This window comes from Drosophila grimshawi, unplaced genomic scaffold (assembly GCF_018153295.1).
Source record: "Drosophila grimshawi isolate 15287-2541.00 unplaced genomic scaffold, ASM1815329v1 contig_60, whole genome shotgun sequence".
Taxonomy (NCBI): domain Eukaryota; kingdom Metazoa; phylum Arthropoda; class Insecta; order Diptera; family Drosophilidae; genus Drosophila; species Drosophila grimshawi.
The window spans coordinates 72,501-100,000 of NW_025063418.1; the positions used below are offsets into that span (position 1 = coordinate 72,501).

Genomic DNA, 27,500 nt, shown 5'->3' on the forward strand with positions numbered 1-27,500 from the left:
CAATAAATTATCCATGCCGGCAAGACAATACTCCACAGTCATATTATTTTGTTACTTTTACTCTTTCTCATATGACTTGCCTTGCGCGACACCACTCCATATAAAGGTTTTTGAACACCATCTCTTTAAGCATGATACTTTTTTCAAATGCTACCACCCAACATTAATTCTTCATGTATTAAATTAAATATAATACAAGATTAACTTCATTATTTCATAATTTGCCCAATAAATTATCCATGCCGGCAAGACAATACTCCACAGTCATATTATTTTGTTACTTTTACTTTTTCTCATATGACTTGCCTTGCGCGACACCACTCCATATATAGGTTTTTGAACACCATCTCTTTAAGCATGATACTTTTTTCAAATGCTACCACCCAACATTAATTCTTCATGTATTAAATTAAATATAATACAAGATTAACTTCATTATTTCATAATTTGCCCAGTAAATTATCCATGCCGGCAAGACAATACTCCACAGTCATATTATTTTGTTACTTTTACTCTTTCTCATATGACTTGCCTTGCGCGACACCACTCCATATATAGGTTTTTGAACACCATCTCTTTAAGCATGATACTTTTTTCAAATGCTACCACCCAACATTAATTCTTCATGTATTAAATTAAATATAATACAAGATTAACTTCATTTTTTCATAATTTGCCCAATAAATTATCCATGCCGGCAAGACAATACTCCACAGTCATATTATTTTGTTACTTTTACTTTTTCTCATATGACTTGCCTTGCGCGACACCACTCCATATATAGGTTTTTGAACACCATCTCTTTAAGCATGATACTTTTTTCAAATGCTACCACCCAACATTAATTCTTCATGTATTAAATAAAATATAATACAAGATTAACTTCATTTTTTCATAATTTGCCCAATAAATTATCCATGCCGGCAAGACAATACTCCACAGTCATATTATTTTGTTACTTTTACTTTTTCTCATATGACTTGCCTTGCGCGACACCACTCCATATATAGGTTTTTGAACACCATTTCCTTAAGAATGATACTTTTTTCAAATGCAACCACTCACTATTAATTCTTCATGTATTAATTTAAATATAACACACGAATAACTTAAATATTTAATAATTTGAACTATAATTGACGGCTGCCGGCAAGACAATACTCCACAATCATGTGATTTCCATATATAATTTTGTCTATAGCAAACATTTTTTATTGTAGTAGAGTTGTTCCATACGTTATTACCCAACATTTATTTTACATGTTAAATTCTATTATATCACATTGTTTGTGTCATATGTTATTATCTAACATGTAATTTATATGTTTCATGATATTATTTGACATTTTGTATTGGAAAACACTGAATTGAATTTCATAACATTTCATAATTTGCCCAATAAATGACCCATGCCGGCAAGACAATACTCCACAGTCATATTATTTTGTTACTTTTACTTTTTCTCATATGACTTGCCTTGCGCGACACCACTCCATATATAGGTTTTTGAACACCATTTCCTTAAGAATGATACTTTTTTCAAATGCAACCACTCACTATTAATTCTTCATGTATTAATTTAAATATAACACACGAATAACTTAAATATTTAATAATTTGAACTATAATTGACGGCTGCCGGCAAGACAATACTCCACAATCATGTGATTTCCATATATAATTTTGTCTATAGCAAACATTTTTTATTGTAGTAGAGTTGTTCCATACGTTATTACCCAACATTTATTTTACATGTTAAATTCTATTATATCACATTGTTTGTGTCATATGTTATTATCTAACATGTAATTTATATGTTTCATGATATTATTTGACATTTTGTATTGGAAAACACTGAATTGAATTTCATAACATTTCATAATTTGCCCAATAAATGACCCATGCCGGCAAGACAATACTCCACAGTCATATTATTTTGTTACTTTTACTTTTTCTCATATGACTTGCCGTGCGCGACACCACTCCATATATAGGTTTTTGAACACCATTTCCTTAAGAATGATACTTTTTTCAAATGCAACCACTCACTATTAATTCTTCATGTATTAATTTAAATATAACACACGAATAACTTAAATATTTAATAATTTGAACTATAATTGACGGCTGCCGGCAAGACAATACTCCACAATCATGTGATTTCCATATATAATTTTGTCTATAGCAAACATTTTTTATTGTAGTAGAGTTGTTCCATACGTTATTACCCAACATTTATTTTACATGTTAAATTCTATTATATCACATTGTTTGTGTCATATGTTATTATCTAACATGTAATTTATATGTTTCATGATATTATTTGACATTTTGTATTGGAAAACACTGAATTGAATTTCATAACAATTCCAAGTCTCATGAGTGAGTGTAAATTTTATTAATCGGTTTATTATTATTATGCAATATCAAATAAAATATAAACTTCTATTTCACACTAAATATAACATTTTTGTTTAAGAGTGTAAATTTTCCATTCGCATATTACTGTTCTCCATTGATTGAATTATAATATATTTTTAATATGATTTCATATATTTATTTTTTTGTGTTTTCTACTATTGCCTTTCGCAGTTATCATATATATATATATATATATATATATATATATATATATATATATACTCATATATATAATAAAATGTGTGTTCTTCTTTCTCTGTTTTGTTTAAAACAATTTAATTTCTTTATTCCTTTCAATAACAATTCAATTATTCTGAAAAGAATGTTATTTATAAAATAACATAAATTTTGTATTGCATCATCAAAAAGCTTTTTGTATATAACATTTTCTTAAGGTCCGGTCCACACATTATCAACTTACAAAGAAATATATAAAATATCATAAGTAAATTAACAAATATGGCACCTTTAAACAACTCATACAATATATATATATATATATGTTTTAGTTGGTGTTTAACAACCATAACACACATATTATATTTTATATTTGTTGTTTTATTAACATTTTCGAATCATCAAGCAAAGGATAAGCTTCAGTGGATCGCAGTATGGCAGCTGCTCAACCACTTACAACACCTTGCCTGTTACAAAAGTCGTTTACAATTGATTCTAGGCTTTGTCATTGTATTAAATAATGTTTAAATATGTAACTAGCACGGCATCAGGTGATCATAGATCCTCCCAATTTACTATGTTACAAATAACATTGGCATCACATCCATTGTCGTTTATAAAATAAATTATAAACTTTTAATGGTTTAGAAGCCATACAATGCAAATTGCCCCTTATTTATCATTGCAGTCCAGCACGGATACGACCTTAGAGGCGTTCAGGCATAATCCAACGGACGTAGCGTCATACCACTGTTCGCTCGAACAAGTATTGTGCCATTGGTCCGTACCTGCGGTTCCTCTCGTACTACGCAGGAATGCTGTCGCAACAACGTTTTGTCATTAGTAGGGTAAAACTAACCTGTCTCACGACGGTCTAAACCCAGCTCACGTTCCCTTGCATGGGTGAACAATCCAACGCTTGGTGAATTTTGCTTCACAATGATAGGAAGAGCCGACATCGAAGGATCAAAAAGCGACGTCGCTATGAACGCTTGGCCGCCACAAGCCAGTTATCCCTATGGTAACTTTTCTGACACCTCTTGTTAAAAACTCTTTAAACCAAAAGGATCGATAGGCCGAGCTTTTGCTGTCCCTGTGTGTACTGAACACCGAGATCAAGTCAGCATTTGCCCTTTTGCTCTATGTGTGGTTTCTGTCCGCACTGAGCTGGCCTTGGGACACCTCCGTTATTATTTGAGAGATGTACCGCCCCAGTCAAACTCCCTACCTGGCAATGTCCTTGAATTGGATCATACCTGAGTAATTGGAGTTATACCAAATTTTTAAATCAAAAATACATAAATGCATTTTCTTATTAAAGAATTTGTTTGCGATTATATAACAAACTCGTGATACTTTGATCAAGAAGCTTGCATCAAAACCCAATACCATAAGATATAATAAATACATCCGTATAATGGCTAGGAAATGATACACGTTCCATTTAATCAAGTAAGTAAGGAAACAATAAGAGTAGTGGTATTTCATTGTCGATACCAAACCGAAGTCTAATATCTCCCACTTATTCTACACCTCTTATGTCTCCTTACACTGCCAGATTAGAGTCAAGCTCAAAAGGGTCTTCTTTCCCCGCTAATTATTCCAAGCCCGTTCCCTTGGCTGTGGTTTCGCTAGATAGTAGATAGGGACAATTAAAGTCAATTGGTTTAACGTGAGCACCTGCCGGGATGGCTTAATCTCACGGTGCCAAGCACAGGAATTAATTCAAGCGTCAATTACCGCCCCATTGGAACTAATATTCCGCAGGTACCAATTTGAAGTCACTACTGTTTGGTCGTGAACTTCCACCTTGGTTTGGAGGGCCGCCTACCTAAAACGACTTCCGATCTATGGGTCACGGCACCCTGTTGTATAGCGCAACAACACGCCGAGTCAATAGCTCTACCCGCATTTGGGTGTCAAACCACAGCCACCACGAAACTCCCCGAAGGGCCGCAACCAAAAACCAGGACGGAAACTATGTTCCGCGGGCTCCTGATTACCCGTGGTACCGGAAAGCAAGCCTCCGGTCAGGCCTCGTACCCGTAGGGTACTCCCAATTTTAACTCCAAAACAGTTACGGGTTGGTGACCCAAAAAGAAGGAAAGATATCACTGTACGGAATAGAATGCGAATTGATGTAAACACCAAATCTCAGATGGAACAGTATACGCCATGCTTTATGGACATGGTTTTCTCACTGTGGGGAGCGAGGCCTATTCCTTCCTCTTCCGCAAACAGCGGCATTCATAACTGAACGAATTCAGACCGCTAGCCGGCCAGCTGATATCCCCAACAACAGCGCTGAGAGCCGAGGGTCGAGACCGCCCCTGAACACCCCAAACGCCCGTGGTACCGGATCAGTCCTCCGGTCAGAACTCGTACCACAAGGATACTTCCAGTTTTGCTCCATAAAGCCGGGACTGGTGACCCCCGAACGCAACTCAGCAATCCATTCACACACCCCCACATTCATACCCCCAACAGACATTCAACATTCACCCAACTTCTCCACGTATGAGACGTCGTCTGGCAAATGCAGCCCGTGCAAACTCACTCATTCTCCTTACCCCTTCACAAGTGGAGAGCACTTGACTTACGTCATACCCACTAATACCCCGCGTTATCCCAAGCACACTTAGATCTCGCAGATCTGCATACAAAGGGCACTCACAGAGGACATGTTCCCATGTCTCTCCCACCCAGCCACAAGGGCATTCCGGGCTATCACAAAGTCGTCTTGAATGCAAGAATGCATTCAGCGACCCGTGGCCCGTCAACAAAAATCCAAAACTCAGGTGAAGCCTGAAGTCTGGACGGTCAACAGCAAATGTGACCTCCCGAATAAACCTATGAGTGACCCTCCCATTCTCGCTAGTATCCCATCTGACCTGCCAGTCAGACAGAACACACTCATTTAGCAATTTCTTGCACTCACTAAGCCCTAAACTCTCCACATCCCTATCCGCTAACCATTCATTCTGCAGCAACGGCAACCGCCTCTTGATCTTATAGCTCAGGCTTCGACGCCTGATCTTTAAGTCCAGAGGGGCTACTCCTAACAACACCTGCATTGCCTCCGTGGAGACAGTGCGGCATACAGGCAGACATCCTAACAACATCACACGCTGGCAAGCCAGCACATTCTTTCTGCCTACAACAGTCGAAACTACTTTACACCATACCGACGATCCATAAGTTGCACAGGCAACAAATAGACCATCGTATACGGTGCGAGCAGTTCTGCTGAGGCCCCAGTCACTTCTCAAAATCCGACGCACTTGTCCAACCACACTGAGCAATCGCCCTTTCACATATGCGATATGAGGAGTGAAACACATCCTCTCGCCAAACACAATGCCGAGGTATTTCACCTCCGTCACATATCTCAGGCTGCCGCCATTTAGCCTAACCAATGGGGGTCGACTACGCGACAATCTGCCCTTAAGCAGCATTGTCACGGTCTTGTCCATTGCCAGACTGACGCCAACACTGAGACCCCACTCATACACAACTCGCAAGTACGTTGCCGCACTTGCCTCTACATCCGCTCGCGATTGCCCCTCAACCAGAATGAGCAGGTCGTCCGCATACGCACAACACTTGCATACACGCTCGAGCTGCCATAGCAAGGTATCCATCATGAGGTTCCATATAAATGGACCACAGATGGAACCCTGTGGGCAGCCACGAACCACATTCAGGCTAACACTTTCATGCCGACCTACAGCACACGCACGTCTGCCAGAGAAATAGCTCTCCCAAATAGCCAATTCCCGGCAGCCACATTCGCTCAACCTCTCCAACACACTCGGCCAACTCAGGTGGTCAAACGCCCCTTTAAAATCAACAAAGATGCCTAGAATATGCCTGGAGTTGCTGGACTCAACGGAGTCACTTACAAATCTCCACGCATCTTCCACACATCTGCCCTTCCTAAAACCAAATTGCCGATCTGACATTTGGCTACTCACTCTCTCTTGGAGCCTTTCTACCATGACTCTTTCCAGCACTTTACCCAGCACTGGTAGGAGACTGATGCCCCGAAAGGAACGAGGATTGCTCCTGACCCTATCGGGCGACTTCAAAAGCACAATCACCCTTGCACACTTCCACTCATTGGGGAAATATCCCTCATTCATACACTTTCCATACATTACATTCATATAGTCTGGAATTGACTTCCAGACACTCTTACACATTTCCCCAGTAAAACCATCCATACCAGGTGATTTCCTCGACTTTAACATCGAGAAAGCCACCTCCAATTCACTATCCAGGAGCGGGTCAACATCACCAACCACACTCGGTGGCAAGTTCTGATGATCCGCTCTAGGGAAGAACTCATTCAATAAGACATTCATGCAGTCACTCCATGCCGTTAACTGAACGTCACCGACACGGAGGCCACTTACATCCGCTTCCCTACGCCTACCTCTCACAACTTTATAAGCACGACCCCAGGGGTCGTCCTTATTGCGCTCCAAAAAGGAACGCCATTCATCCTCTTTCACTCTTACAAGCATTTGCTTGTACTCATTCATACACTGGCTGTAAGCTAACCTAAGTTGGCCAGCGTTCTCGGCATTGGCAGATCTGGCCCTTTGGAATCGCTTCCTTAGGGACCGCACTGACCGACGCTTAACGCTCAACTCATGCGACCACCACTTCACTCGTTTGAGGTTGACCTTTCGGTGCCTCTCAAACAAGCGATCATTCGCACAAGTCACCCACCTATTCACACATACGACCTGCTCGTCAACATTCATTGCACTAAAAGTGCTAAGCGGAACTTGCGTTGCCGCTTCACTCACAAAAATCCCATGAAGGGGCCAATTCGCACCACAAGTGCGCCAGCGGTTACCCCCATCACTTTCACGCGTGGTGGAAGTGTGAGTGATGACAATCTCAATCGGATTGTGGTCACTCACACCGTGTCCACCCAGTACACTCCATTGAAAACCAAACACACTCGTTGCTGCCACATTCGCAAGAGTGACATCAATGTCACTCTGGCCCATCGGGCCCGCAAACGTGTACCACTCGCTGGGTTCGTTAACGACCCGGACATCCTGGGACACAGCCCACTCGGCCAGCACCTCACCCCTAGAGCGGTTCAGATACCTAGCAGATCTAGATATCTTACTGAACCACAAAGGGGACGGTGCATTCGCGTCAATACCAAGGATGAACGGAACGCTACTAGCCAGTAGTAGCACCTCATCCATATACGCGATATACGGTTCGAGGGGATCCCCGAACTTACAGTATACGCTTGCTACGAACAATCTACCAAAATTGCCACTAAGGCTCACACACACACCCCAGTCAGTCGAATTCACAACAGTGCATTCGATACTGACATCATTCACAACGACAGCAGAGTTGGCCCTGCTGTCAGGAAATACTCGCATACCCGCGGGCAATCCCCGTACGCAACCATTTGTCACGTAGGGTTCCTGCAGCAGGGCAACTACGCTGCCTCTTCTCACAATCGTGCCACCCACATCGCACATGACTGCATATGACTTCTGACAGTTCAACTGAAGAAGTCTGCTAGACATATTAATGTCTAGCACTCGCCCGCGCCACAATTGCACTGTACACAGGGCAAGCTGGAGACATCATGAGATGCTCAGACGGCCTACCCTTGAATGCGCAATTGCGACAGTTCAGTGCATTGCTGCACTGAGCCACGCGGTGACCCATTTGGCCGCAGCGACGACAGACGTCCTGCTTGAGCCGGCATTCCGCTACCTTATGATCGAAGCCAAGGCAACGATAGCAACCCACTACCGGGTCAAAGTTCCTCACACGAAATGAGAACCATTTCACGTAGCAGCGTCCGACATCCAAGAGGGTTTGCATGGCCAGGCCAGCACCCTCGAGAACAACATTCACTGCTGCGCTACCCTCTTGCGACCAAGGCTTACTCGCAATGCGGACACCTTTAGTGAAGGCCTCTTTGGACATCTTGTCCTTGAGGTTCAGCTCGTATAGCTCAGCCATGAACTCGTCAGGCGAGATTACAGCGTGAACGCCCTGCACGACCACTTTCGGCCCCAGTCTCTCTTTCACACTCACTTCCAGACCAACTTCGCTGAATTTTGCGTTCCCCGCAATCTTCCTCCGCTCGGCAACAGATGGTGTGCGAATGATCGCTCCGCCATCCCGCAGAGGTTTCACCTCATGGACGCGCACACCTAAGGTAGGCCCTACCTCCTTCACTACCTTATCCACCACCTCCTTGGCGGTCTTACCAGCAGTTTTGCTGCGCACAACCAAGGACCAGGTCTCGACTGGTGGAGGCATCTCCGGGGCAGACGACATTGTCGACATGGGACCCCCCCGGGGCGGAACTCGCGTTTGGCCAGCTGTCACATGCCCAGCATGCTCATTGGTCGCATTAAAGCGAACAGCCTCCAAACGCCCCTTGAGGCGCTCATTTTCCGCTATAAGCGAAAACAGCAATTCCTCGTACTACGTCGCGTAGCCTAACATGCTACCGACCAGTGACCCCGTCATACACTCAGCGAGTGCACACTCTACCAGTTCTTTGCTTATCGCTTTCATTTTTTCAATTGGCGTTCCCCTCTGCCTCAACGGTAACGCATTGCTCGCCGAACACGCAGCAATGGGCTCCTCCACAGCGGGAACACCAGCACTCACACTAGGCGTGCCCGAATTGCACACCTCGCCTTTCTCTCTCGGCACTCTGAGGGTAACCACCAGATTACCCTCCGCGCGCCGCCTTTAGACATTCTTACCTGCTGAGTCTACAGCCGTCTCGGAAGCTGCCTTCCTCAACTGTTGCTTACTCAGCACCCCCTCCTTCTTATCACGACATCGCTCGCTGCATCAGAGGACTGCGACGTGTCGTCATCTGACGACACCATCTGCGCCCCCCCCCCGCTTCAAGCTCCGCCGAACGCTTCTTACGTGGCGGCATCACAACACGTGACAATCTATAAATCGATTTTTTACACACACACTAGCACTACAGTCACACGCACACGTAAAAATGTACCCTTTTAAGGAAGGGAGGCAAATGCAAAATAAGCGAATTTAAAGCACCGTCACTCAGACACCGCTACAAAATGTACCCAGGTTATTTTTCGCACAGCGAACGCAAATGCGAAAGCAAATGTAGAAAACAAGCGCAACTGTAAACGCGCTGGAAATGTAAACAAGATCCCGTTACTTTTTGAACCGTTATCTCTGTTTAACCGCGACAGCAAAGACACGTCCGTTCGTTCCCAAGTCTGAACTCGTACTGAGTAGATAGGGACAGTAGGAATCTCGTTAATCCATTCATGCGCGTCACTAATTAGATGACGAGGCATTTGGCTACCTTAAGAGAGTCATAGTTACTCCCGCCGTTGACCCGCGCTTACTTGAATTTCTTCACTTTGACATTCAGAGCACTGGGCAGAAATCACATTGTGTCAACACCCGCTAGGGCCATCACAATGCTTTGTTTTAATTAGACAGTCGGATTCCCCAAGTCCGTGCCAGTTCTGAATTGATTGTTAATTGATAATCGTTATAATTTAAAAGAACTAATCAGTTGCCCAATTAGTATTCTTAAAAATTTTAGCAAGAAAGTTCCACAATTGGCTACGTAACTAAACTATCCGGGGAACAAGAATCTACCATAAATGATAGAAACCCTATTTACCCAGAACGAGCACATAAACCATGTTATTGTTTCCCAATCAAGCCCGACTATCTCAATCTTCAGAGCCAATCCTTATCCCGAAGTTACGGATCTAATTTGCCGACTTCCCTTACCTACATTATTCTATCGACTAGAGACTCTTCACCTTGGAGACCAGCTGCGGATATTGGTACGGCCTGTTGAGAAGTTTGCGTATCCCCACCATAAATTTTCAAGGTCCGAGGAGAAAATATCGACACAACAGTATATGTCATGCTCTTCTAGCCCATCTACCATATCTCTCTGCGAAAGACTTCCATGGTAGTACGGCTATAAAACAGAAAAGAAAACTCTTCCGATACCTCTCGACGGCTTCTTTATGGTCGTTCCTGTTGCCAGGATGAGCACGAGGCCCATATTTAATAACAAACGGATACTCAACAGGTTACGGAATTGGAACCGTATTCCCTTTCGTTCAAAATTATTCAAGTGTATAAAAATCGGTATGATGCAAAATATATTTTGATTTTTCTATACTTGAAAATTTTCGGCTTTCGCCTTGAACTTAGGACCGACTAACTCGTGATCAACCACTGTTCACACGAAACCCTTCTCCACTTCAGTCCTCCCAGGTCTCATTCGATTATTTGCTACTACCACCCAAGATCTGTACCAATGGCGGGCTCCATGCAGGCTTACGCCAAACACTTCTATGCACACCATTGTACCTCCCTACTCACTAAAGTTTCAAAATTTATATTACAAGTAACATAAATCATCTACTTTAGCGGTAATGTATAGGTATACAACTTAAGCGCCATCCATTTTAAGGGCTAGTTGCTTCGGCAGGTGAGTTGTTACACACTCCTTAGCGGATTTCGACTTCCATGATCACCGTCCTGCTGTTTTAAGCAACCAACGCCTTTCATGGTTTCTGTATGAGTTGTTAATTTGGGCACCGTAACATTACGTTTGGTTCATCCCACAGCGCCAGTTCTGCTTACCAAAAGTGGCCCACTGGGCACATTATATCATAACCTTAAACTTCATATCAAGAAAGTTAAGGTTCTTACCCATTTAAAGTTTGAGAATAGGTTAAGATCGTTTCGACCCTAAGGCCTCTAATCATTCGCTTTACCAGATAAGATTATTTTATACAACAGTTAAATGCACCAGCTATCCTGAGGGAAACTTCGGAAGGAACCAGCTACTAGATGGTTCGATTGGTCTTTCGCCCCTATACTCAATTCTGACAATCGATTTGCACGTCAGAACTGTTTCGGTCTTCCATCAGGGTTTCCCCTGACTTCAACCTGATCAAGTATAGTTCACCATCTTTCGGGTCACAGCATATATGCTCAAGGTACGTTCCAGTTAGAGGTATAAATAATATAAATATCATTATACATAACTATATAGAGCGCCCCGGGATTGTGTTAATTAACTATAAATAGCTAAAAAACTAATCCCATTAATAGTCAAGTTAATTACGCTATTAGGTTTATATCCCAATAACTTGCACATATGTTAGACTCCTTGGTCCGTGTCTCAAGACGGGTCCCGAAGGTATCCTGAATCTTTCGCATTGTTAATCATACAAGTGCATATAATAAACACAAAAATCATTGAAAATTATGCCATTATATAATTCCGAAAAATTAACGCACTGTATTCATATAAATCTATCAGCACTTTATCAAATTTATGACATTTATATCATGTTATAATGCAAGCACTATAATTGAAATAATCAATAATTCACAATTTTTTGATAAATTAATTATGTTAATAGATTACAATGTCCTTATATGGAAAAAATGCACACTATTATTATAATATTAATTAAATATTACAATTCTAATGATGAATTTTCCATAACGGATATTCAGGTTCATCGGGCTTAACCTCTAAGCAGTTTCACGTACTATTTAACTCTCTATTCAGAGTTCTTTTCAACTTTCCCTCACGGTACTTGTTTACTATCGGTCTCATGGTTATATTTAGTTTTAGATGGAGTTTACCACCCACTTAGTGCTGCACTATCAAGCAACACGACTCTTTGGAAACATCATCTAGTAATCATTAACGTTATACGGGCCTGGCACCCTCTATGGGTAAATGGCCTCATTTAAGAAGGACTTAAATCGTTAATTTCTCATACTAGAATATTGATGTTCCTTACACTGCATCTCACATTTGCCATATAGACAAAGTGACTTAGTGCTGAACTGATTTCTTTTCGCTCGCCGCTACTAAGAAAATCCTTGTTAGTTTCTTTTCCTCCCCTAATTAATATGCTTAAATTCAGGGGGTAGTCCCATATGAGTTGAGGTTGTATAAAACAATTTTTATTGAATACTATGATATAATATTCAATATTATGAATACACTAATTCTTGAAGAATAATAATATTTACAACAGTTTTCTTATCGCATCAATAATAATCGAGACAATTCTAGATGAAAAAAAAACTTTCATTTCATTTTTATGCTAGACATTTCTCGATATTATTTGAATTTGAAAAAGAAAATATATATCTTCAGTTTTCTCATACAAATTATACACAATGAGAGTTGGTATGTATATCCATATATAAATTAATATTATGAATATTTCGTGTGTGCACTAATAAAGTGCACACATTATTTATCCAATAATATACCATATGCTCAAATATTAAAAAACATTTAAAGCAACTTATTTAGCATAGTCTTACAACCCTCAACCATATGTAGTCCAAGCAGCACTATAAAATTAATTAAAGTACATAACAGCATGGACTGCGATATGCGTTCAAAATGTCGATGTTCATGTGTCCTGCAGTTCACACGATGACGCACAGTTTGCTGCGTTCTTCATCGACCCATGAGCCGAGTGATCCACCGCTTAGAGTGATACAATTTTTTTTTGTTTATTTCATTGTCAAAAATATATTTATTGAAAGAAATTAAAAATACACCATTTTACTGGCATATATCAATTCCTTCAATAAAATTGATTTACCTAAAAAATGTTGCGAAATGTCTTAGTCTTACATAATTTATAAAAATATGGTATATGAAACAATTTCAATAAGATAGCCAAACAAGAATATTAATATAAACATATGTAAAACATTAACCTGGAAACAGGTACAACAATATATATTTAGGTTGTTGCGTTTATACAATGTATGCTCATAGAAATAATGACCAATACATTTGTGCAACGCATGCATATTATGGTACATATACACGCAAAGTTTATCCATTAAAATACAAAAACACATAATTATGTTATATCACAATTTTCGAATGACCATTTATAATTATAATTATTTGTGTAATCGTAAATTAATAGAATTTTTATTATATATATATATATATATTATATATACAAAATATGACATCTGATTTATTAACGGTAAGGGACATTATACAATAATGATCCTTCCGCAGGTTCACCTACGGAAACCTTGTTACGACTTTTACTTCCTCTAAATAATCAAGTTCGGTCAACTTTTGCGAAACAACCGCAACACACAAGGCGTCACAGTGATCACGTCCGGAGACCTCACTAAATAATTCAATCGGTAGTAGCGACGGGCGGTGTGTACAAAGGGCAGGGACGTAATCAATGCGAGTTAATGACTCACACTTACTGGGAATTCCAAGTTCATGTGAACAGTTTCAGTTCACAATCCCAAGCATGAAAGTGGTTCAGCGGTTTACCCGGACCTCTCGGTCTAGGAAATACACGTTGATACTTTCATTGTAGCGCGCGTGCAGCCCAGGACATCTAAGGGCATCACAGACCTGTTATTGCTCAATCTCATTATTGCTAGACGCAATTTGTCCATTTAAGAAGCTAGTGTCCTTATAATGGGACAAACCAACAGGTACGGCTCCACTTACATAAACACATTCAAACACAATAAACATTTTACTGCCACCACGAATGAAGGCTATATAAGCTTCTACACCATAGTCCTGAAGATATCTATTTAATATATTTGAGTCTCGTTCGTTATCGGAATTAACCAGACAAATCACTCCACGAACTAAGAACGGCCATGCACCACCACCCATAGATTCGAGAAAGAGCTATCAATCTGTCTTACACACTTATGTTCGGACCTGGTAAGTTTTCCCGTGTTGAGTCAAATTAAGCCGCAGGCTCCACTCCTGGTGGTGCCCTTCCGTCAATTCCTTTAAGTTTCAGCTTTGCAACCATACTTCCCCCGGAGCCCAAAAGCTTTGGTTTCCCGGGAAGCGACTGAGAGAGCCATAAAAGTAGCTACACCCAATTGCTAGCTGGCATCGTTTATGGTTAGAACTAGGGCGGTATCTGATCGCCTTCGAACCTCTAACTTTCGTTCTTGATTAATGAAAACATCTTTGGCAAATGCTTTCGCTTAAGTTAGTCTTACGACGGTCCAAGAATTTCACCTCTCGCGTCGTAATACTAATGCCCCCAAACTGCTTCTATTAATCATTACCTCTTGATCTGAAAACCAATGAAAGCAGAACAGAGGTCTTATTTCATTATCCCATGCACAGAATATTCAGGCATTTGAAGCCTGCTTTAAGCACTCTAATTTGTTCAAAGTAATTGTACCGGCCCACAATAACACTCGATGAAGAGCACTAATGCAGGTTTTTAAATAGGAGGAATACATAAAAAAATACAAGTACCTAATTATATATAAGAACTCCACCGGTAATACGCTTACATACATAAAGGTATAGTACTAACCACAATTGTAAGTTGTACTACCCGTATGAAGCACAAGTTCAACTACGAACGTTTTAACCGCAACAACTTTAATATACGCTATTGGAGCTGGAATTACCGCGGCTGCTGGCACCAGACTTGCCCTCCAATAGGTCCTTGTTAAAGGATTTAAAGTGTACTCATTCCAATTACAGGGCCTCGGATATGAGTCCTGTATTGTTATTTTTCGTCACTACCTCCCCGAGCTGGGAGTGGGTAATTTACGCGCCTGCTGCCTTCCTTAGATGTGGTAGCCGTTTCTCAGGCTCCCTCTCCGGAATCGAACCCTGATTCCCCGTTACCCGTTGCAACCATGGTAGTCCTAGATACTACCATCAAAAGTTGATAGGGCAGACATTTGAAAGATCTGTCGTCGGTACAAGACCATACGATCTGCATGTTATCTAGAGTTCAACCAATGTAACGATCTTGCGACCGCTTGGTTTTAGCCTAATAAAAGCACACGTTCCATAAGGTCCGTGTTTTAATTGCATGTATTAGCTCTAGAATTACCACAGTTATCCAAGTAACTGTTAACGATCTAAGGAACCATAACTGATATAATGAGCCTTTTGCGGTTTCACTGTTAATTCGTGTGTACTTAGACATGCATGGCTTAATCTTTGAGACAAGCATATAACTACTGGCAGGATCAACCAGAATAATGTTTTTATTTATATATGTACAAATATATTATACATATATATAAAATACATTAATATACAAATCTAATAATATATGACAAATTGATTAATACTTTTGAATAAAATAATATAGATGTATATTTAAACTAGATAATAAACGAATATGGCTATTATTAGATAGCATTTCATTTTCGTTAATTTAATAAAATTGACAAAGTAATCTATATAAATTTCGTTCAACAATATTTTATTAATTGCACTTGCTTAATATAATATATTATCACACTTTGATTTTTTGTTCACTTCCCACATAAAATATATGGAGAAATAAATCAAATTTATTATGACAACAAATTGATATTTTACGACATTTAATTTTGAAATAATATATATATATCAAGAAAAGCACTCCAACTCACATTCAGCAAAGAAATGTGAATTTTTTAATGATGACAAATAATATATAAAAATATGACATGTTTTAACCAATTTACTCATTGACACAACAAATGCATCCACATCTGCTATATCAATTTTCAATCGGTTACATTTGTTTGTTATAAGAGAGAAATTAACGATAAAAGGAAACCTATTATAATATATTGTGGAAATAAAGATTTTAATACAATATTTCCAACAACATACCTTGGCAAATTCCGCAATTATCTTTTTTTATCGCAGCCAAGCAATTATTATTAATAACGAACGAACATACTCAAACACAAACATGAGCGTATAACATAATCTTTAATAAATTATATGAAATCTTCATATAATAGATGAGCACACACCACTCACCATGTAAAGGTTTTTGAACACCATCTCTTTAAGCATGATACTTTTTTCAAATGCTACCACCCAACATTAATTCTTCATGTATTAAATTAAATATAATACAAGATTAACTTCATTATTTCATAATTTGCCCAATAAATTATCCATGCCGGCAAGACAATACTCCACAGTCATATTATTTTGTTACTTTTACTCTTTCTCATATGACTTGCCTTGCGCGACACCACTCCATATAAAGGTTTTTGAACACCATCTCTTTAAGCATGATACTTTTTTCAAATGCTACCACCCAACATTAATTCTTCATGTATTAAATTAAATATAATACAAGATTAACTTCATTATTTCATAATTTGCCCAATAAATTATCCATGCCGGCAAGACAATACTCCACAGTCATATTATTTTGTTACTTTTACTTTTTCTCATATGACTTGCCTTGCGCGACACCACTCCATATATAGGTTTTTGAACACCATCTCTTTAAGCATGATACTTTTTTTCAAATGCTACCACCCAACATTAATTCTTCATGTATTAAATTAAATATAATACAAGATTAACTTCATTATTTCATAATTTGCCCAGTAAATTATCCATGCCGGCAAGACAATACTCCACAGTCATATTATTTTGTTACTTTTACTCTTTCTCATATGACTTGCCTTGCGCGACACCACTCCATATATAGGTTTTTGAACACCATCTCTTTAAGCATGATACTTTTTTTCAAATGCTACCACCCAACATTAATTCTTCATGTATTAAATTAAATATAATACAAGATTAACTTCATTTTTTCATAATTTGCCCAATAAATTATCCATGCCGGCAAGACAATACTCCACAGTCATATTATTTTGTTACTTTTACTTTTTCTCATATGACTTGCCTTGCGCGACACCACTCCATATATAGGTTTTTGAACACCATCTCTTTAAGCATGATACTTTTTTCAAATGCTACCACCCAACATTAATTCTTCATGTATTAAATAAAATATAATACAAGATTAACTTCATTTTTTCATAATTTGCCCAATAAATTATCCATGCCGGCAAGACAATACTCCACAGTCATATTATTTTGTTACTTTTACTTTTTCTCATATGACTTGCCTTGCGCGACACCACTCCATATATAGGTTTTTGAACACCATTTCCTTAAGAATGATACTTTTTTCAAATGCAACCACTCACTATTAATTCTTCATGTATTAATTTAAATATAACACACGAATAACTTAAATATTTAATAATTTGAACTATAATTGACGGCTGCCGGCAAGACAATACTCCACAATCATGTGATTTCCATATATAATTTTGTCTATAGCAAACATTTTTTATTGTAGTAGAGTTGTTCCATACGTTATTACCCAACATTTATTTTACATGTTAAATTCTATTATATCACATTGTTTGTGTCATATGTTATTATCTAACATGTAATTTATATGTTTCATGATATTATTTGACATTTTGTATTGGAAAACACTGAATTGAATTTCATAACATTTCATAATTTGCCCAATAAATGACCCATGCCGGCAAGACAATACTCCACAGTCATATTATTTTGTTACTTTTACTTTTTCTCATATGACTTGCCTTGCGCGACACCACTCCATATATAGGTTTTTGAACACCATTTCCTTAAGAATGATACTTTTTTCAAATGCAACCACTCACTATTAATTCTTCATGTATTAATTTAAATATAACACACGAATAACTTAAATATTTAATAATTTGAACTATAATTGACGGCTGCCGGCAAGACAATACTCCACAATCATGTGATTTCCATATATAATTTTGTCTATAGCAAACATTTTTTATTGTAGTAGAGTTGTTCCATACGTTATTACCCAACATTTATTTTACATGTTAAATTCTATTATATCACATTGTTTGTGTCATATGTTATTATCTAACATGTAATTTATATGTTTCATGATATTATTTGACATTTTGTATTGGAAAACACTGAATTGAATTTCATAACATTTCATAATTTGCCCAATAAATGACCCATGCCGGCAAGACAATACTCCACAGTCATATTATTTTGTTACTTTTACTTTTTCTCATATGACTTGCCGTGCGCGACACCACTCCATATATAGGTTTTTGAACACCATTTCCTTAAGAATGATACTTTTTTCAAATGCAACCACTCACTATTAATTCTTCATGTATTAATTTAAATATAACACACGAATAACTTAAATATTTAATAATTTGAACTATAATTGACGGCTGCCGGCAAGACAATACTCCACAATCATGTGATTTCCATATATAATTTTGTCTATAGCAAACATTTTTTATTGTAGTAGAGTTGTTCCATACGTTATTACCCAACATTTATTTTACATGTTAAATTCTATTATATCACATTGTTTGTATCATATGTTATTATCTAACATGTAATTTATATGTTTCATGATATTATTTGACATTTTGTATTGGAAAACACTGAATTGAATTTCATAACAATTCCAAGTCTCATGAGTGTAAATTTTATTAATCGGTTTATTATTATTATGCAATATCAAATAAAATATAAACTTCTATTTCACACTAAATATAACATTTATGTTTAAGAGTGTAAATTTTTCATTCGCATATTACTGTTCTCCATTGATTGAATTATAATATATTTTTAATATGATTTCATATATTTATTTTTTTGTGTTTTCTACTATTGCCTTTCGCAGTTATCTATATATATATATATATATATATATATATATATATATATATATATACTCATATATATAATAAAATGTGTGTTCTTCTTTCTCTGTTTTGTTTAAAACAATTTAATTTCTTTATTCCTTTCAATAACAATTCAATTATTCTGAAAAGAATGTTATTTATAAAATAACATAAATTTTGTATTGCATCATCAAAAAGCTTTTTGTATATAACATTTTCTTAAGGTCCGGTCCACACATTATCAACTTACAAAGAAATATATAAAATATCATAAGTAAATTAACAAATATGGCACCTTTAAACAACTCATACAATATATATATATATATATGTTTTAGTTGGTGTTTAACAACCATAACACACATATTATATTTTATATTTGTTGTTTTATTAACATTTTCGAATCATCAAGCAAAGGATAAGCTTCAGTGGATCGCAGTATGGCAGCTGCTCAACCACTTACAACACCTTGCCTGTTACAAAAGTCGTTTACAATTGATTCTAGGCTTTGTCATTGTATTAAATAATGTTTAAATATGTAACTAGCACGGCATCAGGTGATCATAGATCCTCCCAATTTACTATGTTACAAATAACATTGGCATCACATCCATTGTCGTTTATAAAATAAATTATAAACTTTTAATGGTTTAGAAGCCATACAATGCAAATTGCCCCTTATTTATCATTGCAGTCCAGCACGGATACGACCTTAGAGGCGTTCAGGCATAATCCAACGGACGTAGCGTCATACCACTGTTCGCTCGAACAAGTATTGTGCCATTGGTCCGTACCTGCGGTTCCTCTCGTACTACGCAGGAATGCTGTCGCAACAACGTTTTGTCATTAGTAGGGTAAAACTAACCTGTCTCACGACGGTCTAAACCCAGCTCACGTTCCCTTGCATGGGTGAACAATCCAACGCTTGGTGAATTTTGCTTCACAATGATAGGAAGAGCCGACATCGAAGGATCAAAAAGCGACGTCGCTATGAACGCTTGGCCGCCACAAGCCAGTTATCCCTATGGTAACTTTTCTGACACCTCTTGTTAAAAACTCTTTAAACCAAAAGGATCGATAGGCCGAGCTTTTGCTGTCCCTGTGTGTACTGAACACCGAGATCAAGTCAGCATTTGCCCTTTTGCTCTATGTGTGGTTTCTGTCCGCACTGAGCTGGCCTTGGGACACCTCCGTTATTATTTGAGAGATGTACCGCCCCAGTCAAACTCCCTACCTGGCAATGTCCTTGAATTGGATCATACCTGAGTAATTGGAGTTATACCAAATTTTTAAATCAAAAATACATAAATGCATTTTCTTATTAAAGAATTTGTTTGCGATTATATAACAAACTCGTGATACTTTGATCAAGAAGCTTGCATCAAAACCCAATACCATAAGATATAATAAATACATCCGTATAATGGCTAGGAAATGATACACGTTCCATTTAATCAAGTAAGTAAGGAAACAATAAGAGTAGTGGTATTTCATTGTCGATACCAAACCGAAGTCTAATATCTCCCACTTATTCTACACCTCTTATGTCTCCTTACACTGCCAGATTAGAGTCAAGCTCAAAAGGGTCTTCTTTCCCCGCTAATTATTCCAAGCCCGTTCCCTTGGCTGTGGTTTCGCTAGATAGTAGATAGGGACATTAAAGTCAATTGGTTTAACGTGAGCACCTGCCGGGATGGCTTAATCTCACGGTGCCAAGCACAGGAATTAATTCAAGCGTCAATTACCGCCCCATTGGAATTAATATTCCGCAGGTACCAATTTGAAGTCACTACTGTTTGGTCGTGAACTTCCACCTTGGTTTGGAGGGCCGCCTATCTAAAACGACTTCCGCTCTATGGGTCACGGCACCCTGTTGTATAGCGCAACAACACGCCGAGTCAATAGCTCTACCCGCATTTGGGTGTCAAACCACAGCCACCACGAAACTCCCCGAAGGGCCGCAACCAAAAACCAGGACGGAAACAAGGTTCCGCGGGCTCCTGATTACCCGTGGTACCGGAAAGCAAGCCTCCGGTCAAGCCTCGTACCCGTAGGGTACTCCCAATTTTAACTCCAAACAGTTACGGGTTGGTGACCCAAAAAGAAGGAAAGATATCACTGTACGGAATAGAATGCGAATTGATGTAAGCACCAAATCGCAGATGGAACAGTATACGCCATGCTTTATGGACATGGTTTTCTCACTGTGGGGAGCGAGGCCTATTCCTTCCTCTTCCGCAAACAGCGGCATTCATAACTGAACGAATTCAGACCGCTAGCCGGCCAGCTGATATCCCCAACAACAGCGCTGAGAGCCGAGGGTCGAGACCGCCCCTGAACACCCCAAACGCCCGTGGTACCGCATCAGTCCTCCGGTCAGAACTCGTACCACAAGGATACTTCCAGTTTTGCTCCATAAAGCCTAACAACATCACACGCTGGCAAGCCAACACATTCTTTCTGCCTACAACAGTCGAAACTACTTTACACCATACCGACGATCCATAAGTTGCACAGGCAACAAATAGACCATCGTATACGGCGCGAGCAGCAGTTCTGCTGAGGCCCCAGTCACTTCTCAAAATCCGACGCACTTGTCCAACCACACTGAGCAATCGCCCTTTCACATATGCGATATGAGGAATGAAACACATCCTCTCGCCAAACACAATGCCGAGATATTTCACCTCCGACACATATCTCAGGCTGCCGCCATTTAGCCTAACCAATGGGGGTCGACTACGCGACAATCTGCCCTTAAGCAGCATTGTCACGGTCTTGTCCATTGCCAGACTGACGCCAACACAGAGACCCCACTCATACACAACTCGCAAGTACGTTGCCGCACTTGCCTCTACATCCGCTCGCGATTGCCCCTCAACCAGAATGAGCAGGTCGTCCGCATACGCGCAGCACTTGCATACACGCTCGAGCTGCCATAGCAAGGTATCCATCATGAGGTTCCATATAAATGGACCACAGATGGAACCCTGCGGGCAGCCACGAACCACATTCAGGCTAACACTTTCATGCCGACCTACAGCACACGCTCGTCTGCCAGAGAAATAGCTCTCCCAAATAGCCAATTCCCGGCAGCCACATTCGCTCAACCTCTCCAACACACTCGGCCAACTCAGGTGGTCAAACGCCCCTTTAAAATCAACAAAGATGCCTAGAATATGCCTGGAGTTGCTGGACTCAACGGAGTCACTTACAAATCTCCACGCATCTTCCACACATCTGCCCTTCCTAAAACCAAATTGCCGATCTGACATTTGGCTACTCACTCTCTCTTGGAGCCTTTCTACCATGACTCTTTCCAGCACTTTACCCAGCACTGGTAGGAGACTGATGCCCCGAAAGGAACGAGGATTGCTCCTGACCCTATCGGGCGACTTCAAAAGCACAATCACCCTTGCACACTTCCACTCATTGGGGAAATATCCCTCATTCATACACTTTCCATACATTACATTCATATAGTCTGGAATTGACTTCCAGACACTCTTACACATTTCCCCAGTAAAACCATCCATACCAGGTGATTTCCTCGACTTTAACATCGAGAAAGCCACCTCCAATTCACTATCCAGGAGCGGGTCAACATCACCAACCACACTCGGTGGCAAGTTCTGATGATCCGCTCTAGGGAAGAACTCATTCAATAAGACATTCATGCAGTCACTCCATGCCGTTAACTGAACGTCACCGACACGGAGGCCACTTACATCCGCTTCCCTACGCCTACCTCTCACAACTTTATAAGCACGACCCCAGGGGTCGTCCTTATTGCGCTCCAAAAAGGAACGCCATTCATCCTCTTTCACTCTTACAAGCATTTGCTTGTACTCATTCATACACTGGCTGTAAGCTAACCTAAGTTGGCCAGCGTTCTCGGCATTGGCAGATCTGGCCCTTTGGAATCGCTTCCTTAGGGACCGCACTGACCGACGCTTAACGCTCAACTCATGCGACCACCACTTCACTCGTTTGAGGTTGACCTTTCGGTGCCTCTCAAACAAGCGATCATTCGCACAAGTCACCCACCTATTCACACATACGACCTGCTCGTCAACATTCATTGCACTAAAAGTGCTAAGCGGAACTTGCGTTGCCGCTTCACTCACAAAAATCCCATGAAGGGGCCAATTCGCACCACAAGTGCGCCAGCGATTACCCCCATCACTTTCACGCGTGGTGGAAGTGTGAGTGATGACAATCTCAATCGGATTGTGGTCACTCACACCGTGTCCACCCAGTACACTCCATTGAAAACCAAACACACTCGTTGCTGCCACATTCGCAAGAGTGACATCAATGTCACTCTGGCCCATCGGGCCCGCAAACGTGTACCACTCGCTGGGTTCGTTAACGACCCGGACATCCTGGGACACAGCCCACTCGGCCAGCACCTCACCCCTAGAGCGGTTCAGATACCTAGCAGATCTAGATATCTTACTGAACCACAAAGGGGACGGTGCATTCGCGTCAATACCAAGGATGAACGGAACGCTACTAGCCAGTAGTAGCACCTCATCCATATACGCGATATACGGTTCGAGGGGATCCCCGAACTTACAGTATACGCTTGCTACGAACAATCTACCAAAATTGCCACTAAGGCTCACACACACACCCCAGTCAGTCGAATTCACAACAGTGCATTCGATACTGACATCATTCACAACGACAGCAGAATTGGCCCTCTTGTCAGGAAATACTCGCATACCCGCGGGCAATCCCCGTACGCAACCATTTGTCACGTAGGGTTCCTGCAGCAGGGCAACTACGCTGCCTCTTCTCACGATCATGCCACCCACATCGCACATGACTGCATATGACTTCTGACAGTTCAACTGAAGAAGTCTGCTAGACATATTAATGTCTAGCACTCGCCCGCGCCACAATTGCACTGTACACAGGGCAAGCTGGAGACATCATGAGATGCTCAGACGGCCTACCCTTGAATGCGCAATTGCGACAGTTCAGTGCATTGCTGCACTGAGCCACGCGGTGACCCATTTGGCCGCAGCGACGACAGACGTCCTGCTTGAGCCGGCATTCCACTACCTTATGGTCGAGGCCAAGGCAACGATAGCAACCCACTACCGAGTCAAAGTTCCTCACACGAAATGAGAACCATTTCACGTAGCAGCGTCCGACATCCAAGAGGGTTTGCATGGCCGGCCAGCACCCTCGAAAACAGCATTCACTGCTGCGCTACCCTCTTGCGACCAAGGCTTACTCGCAATGCGGACACCTTTAGTGAAGGCCTCTTTGGACATCTTGTCCTTGAGGTTCAGCTCGTATAGCTCAGCCATGAACTCGTCAGGCGAGATTACAGCGTGAACGCCCTGCACGACCACTTTCGGCCCCAGTCTCTCTTTCACACTCACTTCCAGACCAACTTCGCTGAATTTTGCGTTCCCCGCAATCTTCTTCCGCTCGGCAACAGATGGTGTGCGAATGATCGCTCCACCATCCCGCAGAGGTTTCACCTCATGGACGCGCACACCTAAGGTAGGCCCTACCTCCTTCACTACCTTATCCACCACCTCCTTGGCGGTCTTACCAGCAGTTTTGCTGCGCACAACCAAGGACCAGGTCTCGACTGGTGGAGGCATCTCCGGGGCAGACGACATTGTCGACATGGGACCCCCCCGGGGCGGAACTCGCGTTTGGCCAGCTGTCACATGCCCAGCATGCTCATTGGTCGCATTAAAGCGAACAGCCTCCAAACGCCCCTTGAGGCGCTCATTTTCCGCTATAAGCGAAAACAGCAACTCCTCATACTGCGTCGCGTAGCCTAACACGCTACCGACCAGTGACCCCGTCATACACTCAGCGAGTGCACACTCTACCAGCTCTTTGCTTATCGCTTTCATTTTTTCTATTGGCGTTCCCCTCTGCCTCAACGGTAACGCATTGCTCGCCGAACGCGCAGCAATGGGCTCCTCCACAGCGGGAACACCAGCACTCACACTAGGCGTGCCCGAATTGCACGCCTCGCCTTTCTCTCTAGGCACTCTGAGGGTAACCATAAGGTTACCCTCCGCGCGCCGCCCGTCCACATTCTTACCTGCTGAGTCTACAGCCGTCTCGGAAGCTGCCTTCCTCAACCGCTGCTTACTCAGCACACCCCTCCTCCTTACCTCACGACATCGCTTCGCTGCATCAGAGGACAGCGACGTGTCGTCATCTGACGACACCATCAGCGCCCCCCCCGCTTACAAGCTCCGCCGAACTCTTCTTACGTGGCGGCATCACAACACGTGACAATCTATAAATAGATTTGTTCACACACACATTCGTAACGCACTGACAGAAGATTCACACGCACACGAAAAAATTGTACCCTTTTCAGATAAGGCAGATGCAAAGCAAATGCAAAAATAAGCGCAACTGTAAAGCACCGTTACTCAGAGCCCCGCTACACGAAAAAATGCTACTCAAAGCACCGTTATTCACACTTTCCGCACAGCGAAGGCAAATGCGAAAGCAAATGCAAAAACAAGCGCAACAGTAAATTGGCGGAAATGTAAACAAGATCCCGTTACTTTAAGAACCGTTATCTCTGTTTAACCGCGACAGCAAAGACACGTCCGTTCGTTCCCAAGTCTGAACTCGTACTGAGTAGATAGGGACAGTAGGAATCTCGTTAATCCATTCATGCGCGTCACTAATTAGATGACGAGGCATTTGGCTACCTTAAGAGAGTCATAGTTACTCCCGCCGTTGACCCGCGCTTACTTGAATTTCTTCACTTTGACATTCAGAGCACTGGGCAGAAATCACATTGTGTCAACACCCGCTAGGGCCATCACAATGCTTTGTTTTAATTAGACAGTCGGATTCCCCAAGTCCGTGCCAGTTCTGAATTGATTGTTAATTGATAATCGTTATAATTTAAAAGAACTAATCAGTTGCCCAATTAGTATTCTTAAAAATTTTAGCAAGAAAGTTCCACAATTGGCTACGTAACTAAACTATCCGGGGAACAAGAATCTACCATAAATGATAGAAACCCTATTTACCCAGAACGAGCACATAAACCATGTTATTGTTTCCCAATCAAGCCCGACTATCTCAATCTTCAGAGCCAATCCTTATCCCGAAGTTACGGATCTAATTTGCCGACTTCCCTTACCTACATTATTCTATCGACTAGAGACTCTTCACCTTGGAGACCAGCTGCGGATATTGGTACGGCCTGTTGAGAAGTTTGCGTATCCCCACCATAAATTTTCAAGGTCCGAGGAGAAAATATCGACACAACAGTATATGTCATGCTCTTCTAGCCCATCTACCATATCTCTCTGCGAAAGACTTCCATGGTAGTACGGCTATAAAACAGAAAAGAAAACTCTTCCGATACCTCTCGACGGCTTCTTTATGGTCGTTCCTGTTGCCAGGATGAGCACGAGGCCCATATTTAATAACAAACGGATACTCAACAGGTTACGGAATTGGAACCGTATTCCCTTTCGTTCAAAATTATTCAAGTGTATAAAAATCGGTATGATGCAAAATATATTTTGATTTTTCTATACTTGAAAATTTTCGGCTTTCGCCTTGAACTTAGGACCGACTAACTCGTGATCAACCACTGTTCACACGAAACCCTTCTCCACTTCAGTCCTCCAAGGTCTCATTCGATTATTTGCTACTACCACCAAGATCTGTACCAATGGCGGCTCCATGCAGGCTTACGCCAAACACTTCTATGCACACCATTGTACCTTCCTACTCACTAAAGTTTCAAAATTTATATTACAAGTAACATAAATCATCTACTTTAGCGGTAATGTATAGGTATACAACTTAAGCGCCATCCATTTTAAGGGCTAGTTGCTTCGGCAGGTGAGTTGTTACACACTCCTTAGCGGATTTCGACTTCCATGATCACCGTCCTGCTGTTTTAAGCAACCAACGCCTTTCATGGTTTCTGTATGAGTTGTTAATTTGGGCACCGTAACATTACGTTTGGTTCATCCCACAGCGCCAGTTCTGCTTACCAAAAGTGGCCCACTGGGCACATTATATCATAACCTTAAACTTCATATCAAGAAAGTTAAGGTTCTTACCCATTTAAAGTTTGAGAATAGGTTAAGATCGTTTCGACCCTAAGGCCTCTAATCATTCGCTTTACCAGATAAGATTATTTTATACAACAGTTAAATGCACCAGCTATCCTGAGGGAAACTTCGGAAGGAACCAGCTACTAGATGGTTCGATTGGTCTTTCGCCCCTATACTCAATTCTGACAATCGATTTGCACGTCAGAACTGTTTCGGTCTTCCATCAGGGTTTCCCCTGACTTCAACCTGATC

The 27,500-nt window shown here is 40.9% G+C and overlaps 2 non-coding genes and 2 pseudogenes across 2 annotated transcripts; all 4 read right to left on the bottom strand.

Annotated features, from left to right (window-relative positions):
- Nucleotides 1–2,991: 2,991 nt before the first annotated feature.
- On the bottom strand, nt 2,992–12,590 carry LOC122322760 (annotated as a pseudogene).
- A 381-nt stretch (nt 12,591–12,971) lies between these two features.
- Nucleotides 12,972–13,150, bottom strand: LOC122322716. The gene has a single exon (XR_006246788.1). It is a non-coding gene; the product is annotated as a 5.8S ribosomal RNA (ribosomal RNA).
- Nucleotides 13,151–13,676: 526 nt separating this feature from the next.
- LOC122322730 lies at nt 13,677–15,671 on the bottom strand. The gene has a single exon (XR_006246802.1). It is a non-coding gene; the product is annotated as a small subunit ribosomal RNA (ribosomal RNA).
- A 10,080-nt stretch (nt 15,672–25,751) lies between these two features.
- LOC122322714 overlaps nt 25,752–27,500 on the bottom strand; it is a 2,765-nt pseudogene continuing 1,016 nt past the window's right edge.